At 35.5% G+C, this 10,000-nt stretch overlaps 1 protein-coding gene across 4 annotated transcripts in view; it reads left to right on the top strand.

Moving 5' to 3' along the window:
• The window catches only part of LOC135213739 (leucine-rich repeats and immunoglobulin-like domains protein 3), a 335,032-nt gene that overhangs the window by 199,830 nt on the left and 125,202 nt on the right, over positions 1 to 10,000 (top strand). The window lies entirely within an intron of this gene.

Genomic DNA, 10,000 nt, shown 5'->3' with positions numbered 1-10,000 from the left:
CGCCCACTCATTTGTACGTGTAGGGCACACCGAGGCATGTACACGCGTGTATCCTTGTATACGCACGCACAATCGGAAAACGTACACGTGTGTATGTGTGTCAACAGAGCAGGACTGGGCTTCTACCATAGGGGGTTATGAATATAGAGGAAGAGTGTATGTCTAGGTACAAATAAAATTCAAAGTCATAAACTACTCGTTTAAGTACAAGGAAACTACCATTCTTTTTATGTGGCACCCCAGATTACACTCTCATTAACAGCGCCAAAGCTACCAAGTTTATTGATATTTTTTTTATGTCTGCAAACCGTGTATTTGAATAAGGATTAAACAAGGATTTTAAAAAATGAAGCTCAAAGGAAGGTACGAAAATTCCGAGTATTGTCATTGAAGTGGAACAGAGACAATCGTTAAGCTTGTAAAACTTTCATCACTCAGTATTTTAAGCCACCAAATTATGGGTTGATTCTGTATTAATCTTGTAACTCGTAACTTAAAAAAATCACATGTAAATTTGGCTTCTCCCAATTAATGTGTTGCCCAAGATTCGATTTTGTCATTATGCTGGCTGTGGAGTAGAACTGAAAATGTTAATTATATATATATGTGTTTGTATGTGTATAGTATATAATATACATAAATATATGCGTGTATAATATATAATATACACATTTATAATACATACATTTATATAAATTTTTATGTGTTTATATTTAAATAATAAGTATTTATATGTGTATACATATACGCATCTATGTGTATGTGTCTATTCATTTTATTGTTTATGAATTTGTTATATCTTGGAAAACGCCAAACAATTAGACCTCACATTTCTTTTGCAATCTGTGTCCTTCTCCAAACGCCATACAAACGAAACGTGGCGACCGGAATCCGTAGAGTTATTGCCCATAAGTCTCCCACGTTTGCATTGATCTGTGTCACGCATATACGAAGGTGGCGTAGTCTCTCTCTCTCTCTCTCTCTCTCTCTCTCTCTCTCTCTCTCTCTCTCTCTCTCCTATTAGTTTCTCCTCATTCCGTAATGGGCTTTCCTTTGTTCTTGCCTTATTTTCGATGTGATATATCGCCCACCGCCCTGTAGGGGTCGTCTTTGACGTAACTTACGACGTCCGGCGCCCAATACCGAAGTTGTTTGCGTGTCAGACGCGAAAAGTTCGTGTTGGGCGTCCAGGAATAAAATTAATTGTCAATTATCGGCGGGGCACTCAGGAAGGACAGGTGAACATGCGCCCACGCACGCACGCACGCAATCATTAAGAGTGCATTCGTGTATTCTAAGTATATGGATTGTGAATCGACCCCATATTGTATTATCTTGTATTTTTCTTGCAATTACCATCAAACAAAGGTATTAATTCCAAATGAAAAAGAAGCATATAAGAAAATACCCCGTAAGGGCATAGTGCCGTCAGTGTATCTCATGCGGTGTACTGTAGGCTATTACGGGAGGTTCTTTATAGCGTCCCTTCCTTAGGCCCTTGGCTACAACCCTTCTCATTCTATTTACTGTACCTCCGTTCATAGTTGTACTTCCTTTCCTCTATCTTCCTTTCCACTCGCTCCTGTAAACAATCAGACCTTTTTCACTCTCAAGTTCCCTGTCAGCGCTGAATGACCTCATAAAAGGTCACAACACTTGGCCTTTGACCTAATTTCTACGCAAGACTAACTTTACTATCCTGATACTATTTTCCTTGATTTTTAATGTATTTTTTTCTATTTGTTATTTCTTTTTCAATAATTGGGATCTCTTCTTTCTGTATTCCGCATTCTTTGGAAGCTTGAACTTCCAGTCAGTGGCCCATTTGGTGGGGCTTGTTCCTTATGAGTAGGGTTCACCATCTCCTGAATGCTAATAGTGATGGTAATAACCGAGATGATTAGCCTTCATGAAGAGAAGCGAACTTAACTGAAGTAAATAAAAAAAAGAATATTCACCTTCCATTAAAGATGCGGCAGCAGATTCCCTCTTCATTAACGCGCTTCGAACTTTCGGTGGGAGTGGAAATATGGCGTCGAAAGTTGAGAGAGATAGAGAGACTCATTTACATACCCGATCTGCATTCGTTGTCGGACGCGTTTTGGATTAGTTTTAGGATGACCTCTCTTTTTTTATTTTTTTTTTTTTTTTTTATTATTAACGAGCTCATGGCGGGAAATTGAAATTGACAGTGGCACGTGATAGACAGGTCGAATAGATTGATTTATCGTCCCTAACACTCTGGGTGATGGAGTGGATGCCAGATGGCCTGGCCGCTTGGGGATTATTCGGCCAATTGAGACAGACGTACAGACAGACAGACCTAAAAGTAATAGCTACGTAGAAGCAACTGGACGATATGGATGTATGAGAGAGAGAGAGAGAGAGAGAGAGAGAGAGAGAGAGAGAGAGAGAGAGAGATGGCATACGTAGAAAGCAAAGGAAGATTCGCTTGTAACGAGAGAGTAGTAATAATAATAATAATAATAATAATAATACTAATAATAATAATAATAATAATAACTAATAATAATACTTTATTTCCAATATATATACATTGGGTATTATTATACATTATATACGAAACAACATATAGTGATTATCTGATATTTCTCTATTTCCTTATGATTACATTAAAAAAAAATTTACATTTACATGAATAGTGCTTTTATAGAAATTATTTGACTAGCAACTAAAATACATTTGGTACACTACTATTGCATTAATATGACTTTAAAATAGAAAAAATAATTTAATAATAGTAAAACTCATTAAAATTCTATACTGGGTGCAAAATTATAGTAGACACCATAAAACATTGAAAACAGATATACATATACACTAAACCAATCCACAAATTTCTAACTAAAATCTTGTAGAAAACATATATTTCCTAAGATTTGCTTTAAAAAGTGTCGAGATTCGCCGTTGTTTTCAATGACTCAGGTAGGGTATTCCACATCGTTGGTCCTCGTACCGTAAAGCATCTACTTCCCAGTCTGTGGTGGTTCTCGGTATATACAGGTCATTGTTTGTCTCGTTCGTCTGTCCCTACCAGCTCCAACTGTTATAAACTTAAAAAGCCAAATTGGTATTAAACTTCGCATAACTTTAAAAACTCCTACACAAATGTCGAATTTAATCCTTCGTTCAACATTTAGCCATTCTAATTTATCTAAAATTGGTGATGCATGGTCATATTTTTTGGCCTTACCATCAACTACTTTTGCCGCAAAGTTTTGTAGTTTTTGAGCCCGTTGTAATTGTGTTTAGTATAGTTCCCCAAATCTTTAAGCAATAATTTATTATGCTCAGTGCAAGCGACTGAACTACCATCGCCCTCATGTCAATATCGAATCTGTCTTTAATTCTGTTTAAATATATTAAGGTTCCATTTACTTTTCTACATATTTCAGATACGTGTACATCAAAAAGCTATATTGGTCAAAATAAATACCTAAGATTTTTTACGTGTACACTTCTTTCAATTTGATGGCCATTAAGTTTTATAGAACGGTATCTAATGGGATCTGTGATACATATTGCCTTGTACCAATGAAAAATTATTTTAGTTTTTGATTCATTTACATTTAAAACCAATTTAGTTGAAAATATCGCAGTCCTGCTTCTAATATAGCTTCTGCCTTTGTGATTAGAGTGGGTATATCATTTATACTACCTCCCAATTAAAAATTGACTGTCGTCTGCATATTGTACGAGAGATAGTCTTCTAAAAATTTTGCCATATTTTTGAAGTAGTCCTGTATAAAAACTGCCATATCATTGATATGAATAAGAAAGAGCACGGGGCCTAAAATAGAGCCCTGGGGGACTCCAAAATGTACTTGTTTTACGAGAAGAGATGGTATTATCTAGTCTGACTATTTGAAAACGATTTTGTAAGTAGTTACTAAACCAAAAAGAATCTATTTTCATTTTCCTACACTTATTTAACAAAATTTCGTGGCTAACGCTATCAAATGCCTTTGAAAGATCTAACAATATGAGTAAGTTTATCTTTTGATTGTCAATATTTTTTATAAATCCTTTCCGATAGCTTAAGTAATGCCATTTCAGTAGACAGGTGAGGCCTAAATCCATATTGTGTAGAGGACAATAATTTATTTTGTTCAAGATATTCAAGTAATTGATTTGTTACTATTTTCTCTAATATTTTTTGACAAAATGGGAAGAAGAGATATAGGTCGGTAGTTATTGAGGTATTGACTATTATTGTTAAATAAAAGGCTATTACAGGTACGCATCTCGAATGAAACGAAGGGCTATTCCATCTGATCCTACTGAATTTGTGTCATTTAAATTCTTAACTATGAGAATAACTGTATTAACATCAACTGGCTGAGGTCTAAAAAAGCTAATCACATCTTCAGTTGATTCGTTATTTACGGGTATCTGGTCTCTATGATTATCATGAATATTCTCTTGTGATTTCTCATAAGCCGTCTTTTCCAACGTTCGAAAAATATTCATTAAATTCCTCAGCCTTTTCTATTTTATTGTCACAATTTAATATATGGGTATTGACATTCGGGTTTGGAATCATTTCATGAACAATATTCCATTTATTACGTATATTTCCTTGACAATTACTGAATTTGTCTTTAAAGTGTTTCGTTTTATTTGTCTTAACTAGTACCTGGGTACGTTTCTTTTCGTCTTTATACTGACGTCGTAATGTTTCGTTCATTCTATCCACTTGTACCTATTTTGAAGGGCATCTCTAACTCGCATCGCTTCTTTAACATCGCTACTTATCCAGGGAGCTGGGGGTCGGGTAATTTCTCTAGTTACATATGGGCACATTCATTTAGACCATCAATGAAAGTTCTGCTAAAAGTATCCACTTGGGTATTTACACAGTCTGTTTCCATTATGAGGTTAAGACTGGATTCCTATTCAGCAAGTTGTCACGAAAATTATTTAGATCATAATTTACCAGATTACGTATGTTTTTACTATTGGGAGTCTTTTTGCTTGGAAATGTTTATTCTAGTGTAGTCATCTCATGGTCGGCAATTGAACTAGAAATCACACCGGCATCTGAAACCATTTGTAGTTTGTTTGTAATTACAACGTCTAGTAATGTAGCAGAAGTGTCTGTTATCCTTGTCGGTTCCTTTATTAATTGGTTAAGGTTAACTGATACAAAATTTTATTTAATCTATTATTGGGAATAAAAAGGTCGTCATTTAAATCCCCAAGAATAAAAACAGGCTTCTTCCTACGTAAACATATTTCTCTAAAGTATCCTTAATATACTCAAATGAAGAGGCAAGTGCTTTCGGATGTCGATATACACACCCCACAATAAATGACGGTAGCTTTTTTTGTTGTACAGCAATCCATATATCTTCTACTCCTTCTACTTTATCATTACTATTTTTAATTTTGGTTACTTTAATCATTTCGTACATAAATGCAGGATCCCCCACCTCTTCCAAGATCACAACGATAAATAGTAAAGTCAGATATGTGAACAAATTTGTCCTGTAAAGTAGGCTCCAACCATGTTTCACTTACACATAAATGTCATACTTTCTTTCTTGTATTAATAATTCCACTTCGTCGTGTGTGATAACAGAGACTGAGCGTTTATATGCTCGATAGTTAAGAGATTCCATGGAGCCATTTCTGTGTTCGTAGTATCCCACGGAGATTTTTGCGGCGCTGTCTTCTTGGCCGTTATCCTATAGAGCTTGGCGGCGCAAAGACGCTGCTTTTGTGACCAAATCCGTGGCAGAGGTTACATCGGATTCTGTGGTCGTAGCGACAAGACGATTGATGGTGATTAAATTCGCCACAATTATAGCATCCGGGACGTATGTTGCCTTGATTTTGGTTAGGTCTGTCTCTTTTCCATATTATCATATCTTCGATTTCTTTCGGTAGTTATTATGGTACTGTTGTCTTCCAGATGGATTTTGTCCTTCCAGATGGATTTTTGTCTTCCAGATGGATTTTGTCTTCCATCAAAGTGATATGCATGTACTGACTTCCAAGCATTATCTAAAGGCTGATAAGTTTTTCTAGTTCTTTGATGATTTTCCGGATTTTTAAGCAGCCATTCACTTGATCTTTTAGTATTTTTCCAGTCGTTACATAAATTGAATTGATTACACTCGTCGATGTATAGTTTCGAGTAGTCGAATAGCGCCATATCTATTTAGGAAGACTCCCGAGTTCTCGTTTCCTTGGTGATAACATAGCTCGTCCACTTCTCCGTTTTCCCAATTTAAAAGAGGAGTTCGCATTTTATGACTGATACGCCATTATTGGAACTCCACTCAAGAAGCTCATTATTATGATAGTTTATGGTGTCTTCTAATTCATTTGCTCGTAGGGTGGGCAAGATCTGACATATTTTTATCTCCATATTTTCATTGATACGTTTTAATTCTGTTATGAGAGTCCCTATATTATCCAATATATTGGATGAAGTTTCACTTTCTAATATATCATGGATGCCACATACTAGGATGCATCTCGATGGTGTCCAGTCTAATTTTTCTGTTACCCAGCTTGTAATGAGATCAATGTTTTAGCTCCATAGACTGTTCTTAGAAGGTATTTTCTCCTAAATCCGTCTTACGTATTTTCTCGTAGATTCGTGTCACCCAGAAGGAAGCGTTCCATTTTCTATGTTTCTAGGTTCTGACAAATTATTTTCCACGGTATTTGTCTGTTTGTTCCAATATAATCTTCCACAGAGGTTAGGCGGTCACTCATCTATTTATTGTTACATTTGCTTGCTTTAGCATCTCGTTCAGTTCCTTTATTTCGGAGGTCTTTTGATTCAGATTTTTCTTTAACTTGGTGTAATTCTTCCCTTAATTTCCGTAAATCTTCGTTATCCGTCGTCAATGTTTTGTGAAACTGATGTTTGTAGCTCCTCTGGTGTTCGATCATTCTCTTTATGGTAATTCAAAATTAGAGTAATTAACCTGTCTTTAGAAACCCAAATATTATTAATGCCCAGCTTTTTGCAATGTTTCTGCAGATCGGGCTTTGTAAAGTTATTGTTCAAGAAATCCCCCGTAGGGTTTTCAAGGCTAGGAGTCTGAAGGGTAGGAGTTTCACTGGCCATCGTTTTTCTTCTTTTTTCAAATCTGTTTTGTGCAGTGGTAGTGGACGTCACAGACTTCTTAGTGCGCATGCGCAACTTTGGAAAAATTTGAACGGGAGACCTGTAGGAAATTTTCCCAACTTTTAAAGCCTACAAAAAAACTAAGTTCGGGGTAAAAAGTTGTCGTAAATCCAACGTCACTATCACGTCACTACACTTTCATAAGCACAATCCATACACATATGCAGGTTGAGGCATCTCCGTATCAGAAAAAACAGAGGACATTAGGAGCGATGTAAAAACAACCGTCCCAGACAAACAGAGAGAGAGAGAGAGAGAGAGAGAGAGAGAGAGAGAGAGAAACATGGCATACGTATAACAAACAAAAGGACGATTATACATGTATGAGAGAGAGAGAGAGAGAGAGAGAGAGAGAGAGAGAGAGATTATAACCAAAAATACAAAGTGTCAGTATGAGTAAACAAGTTGACGATTTTTTTTTTTTTTTTTTTTTTGTTAGGCCGTACAAACATTTAAAATTTCACAAAGTGTCAGTATGAGTAAACAAGTTGACGATTTTTTGTATATATTTTTTCGTAGCCTCAACATTTGAAATTTCACCAAATATTTCGTCCGTCGTGAAGATCTGTATTCCATACCTTTGATCGGTTTCTTTGTGTATAAACATTGAATTCCTCCGTGTTTTGACGAAATGGCGTATCTTTCTTTTGTTTTTAAGGTTTTTTAGTGTTCAGTTTTCCAGTTGAAGTGTCTTTTTTATACTCTATAACCTATAAAAATTTCAGCTGTATTTGTTATCAGATTTTCCCAAAAAAATTGCCCCCCAAAATTAGCCATATTAGAAGCTGTGAGTAATAATAATAATAATAATAATAATAATAATAATAATAATATAACAATAATAATAATAATAATAACTTTGAAGTCTATTTTCTCAGAATGAGGTAAAAATGGCTAATGCCAGCCAGTGTGTCAAACTAGGGACGAATTATTGTCTGGATAAATGAGGTCTTATTGATTTTACGTCGAAGAGAATTATTGAGAATTATTATCATTGTTAACCTGTTGTGTCAGTTTTATCATCTACGTAATCGTCTTATCTCTGTCCTTCGTCTGTTCTCTATTCCTCTCACACCGTTGGACTGTGGAACAGCCTCCTTACAAGCGCCTCAGTGGCGTGGTTGGTATGGTGTTGGCTTCCCACCTCGGTGGTCGCGGGTTCGATTCTCGGCCATCTCATTGAGGTGTGAGAGATGTGTATTTCTGGTGATAGAAGTTCACTCTCGACGTGGTTCGGAAGTCACGTCAAGCCGTTGGTCCCGTTGCTGAATAACCACTGGTTCCATACAACGTAATTACACCATACAAACGAACAAAACAAACAATCAGCCTCCTTACTGCGGATGTCGTGTAATTGGAACTTCTGATTTCCAAACGAAGATTACTACTCTGATGCTATTCTCCTTATATTTTAATACATTTTTATCCTTTTATTACTTTAATTTTTCTTTTTTATGAAGTGAGAGTTCGTCCTTCTGGATTTCCCTTTATTATCTTGTATTTTTTACTAAACATTATAAAGTTTGGAAGCTTGATTTTCAGGTCAATACAGTTCGTCTTCTCAATAATAATAATAATAATAATAATAATAATAATAATAGGCAGTTTTCCGTGTCGAAAATGATGACAATGGTTGCAGGTCCACAATAATATAGCATGTTAGTAAATGGTTCTTAATAGATATTAAAAGCATTCGAACCTTGTCCTAGGTTCATCTACAAGGTTCGAAAGCTTTTGATATCCATTAAAGACCATATACTCACATGCTACTATATTATCGTGGACCTGCAACCAATAATAATAATAGTAATAATAATAATAATAATGGAGCAAACAAATCCACAGTTATGTAAATGTACATATATTTAAGTTTAAAACATTTACATAACTGTGGATTTGTTTCTCCATTTGAAGACTCGTGCTACTATGAGGAATTTTTAATAATAATAATAGAACAACAACAACACAACAACAACAACAAGGAGGAAATACTCATAGTAGCATGAGTCTTGAAATGGAGAACCAAATCCACAGTTATGTACACATACGCATAATCAAAGATAAATCAGTACAGAAAGCTTTCGGGAAACTGTTCGAATCCCCTTTTCAGTCATCAGTTGAAAAGGTGAATCGAGCAGTTTCCCGAAAGCTTTCTGTGCAGATTTAGCTTTAAATATCCGTACATATACATAACTGTGGATTTGGGTCTCCAGTAATGATATTTTCAGACACGAATGTCACCACTCGTTTTTCGGCAGATGGTTCCTCCCTGCTTCGCCTCTACTCTCCTCGGGACGTTTAGCAAAATGAAAAGTGGCAGCTGGAACGTGTCCAGTTGACGCGTTCCTGCTTTTTTTTTTTTTTTTTTTTTTTTTTTTTTTTTTTTTTTTTTTTTTTTTTTTTTTTTTTTTTTTTTTTTTTTTTTTTTTTTTTTTTTACACGGAGTTGGCAGCTACTAGAGAAAATGTATCAATTATTCATTTGGCTTTTTTTATTATTATTATATTTAATACGTGACATCTCTTATTTCTGTTTTTCTCTTGACCTCCTCTTACAGAACTTCCTAATGAGCACCATAAACATATTCTTTGGAAGCTCGAATTTCAAGTCTGTGGCCCCTGTGGTTGGCTTGTTCCATATGAATAGGTTTCTTCTGAATAATAATAATAATAATAATAATAATAACTTTATTTCACAGTTTGTGCTGTTTCTAATATCACACTCTTCCAGGACTCATGCAGAAGAGCTTGTAATTAGAAACCGCTCATAGTGAGAAATGTGATGGACTCCTAAGGAGGCAGGATGCAACCCGGAACTCCACACTATAAATACCAT

The sequence above is a fragment of the Macrobrachium nipponense genome, chromosome 43 (genome assembly GCF_015104395.2).
Source record: "Macrobrachium nipponense isolate FS-2020 chromosome 43, ASM1510439v2, whole genome shotgun sequence".
Taxonomy (NCBI): Eukaryota; Metazoa; Arthropoda; class Malacostraca; order Decapoda; family Palaemonidae; genus Macrobrachium; species Macrobrachium nipponense.
The sequence above is the reverse complement of the archived record's forward strand: the minus strand, read 5'-3'. Positions and strand labels throughout refer to the sequence as shown.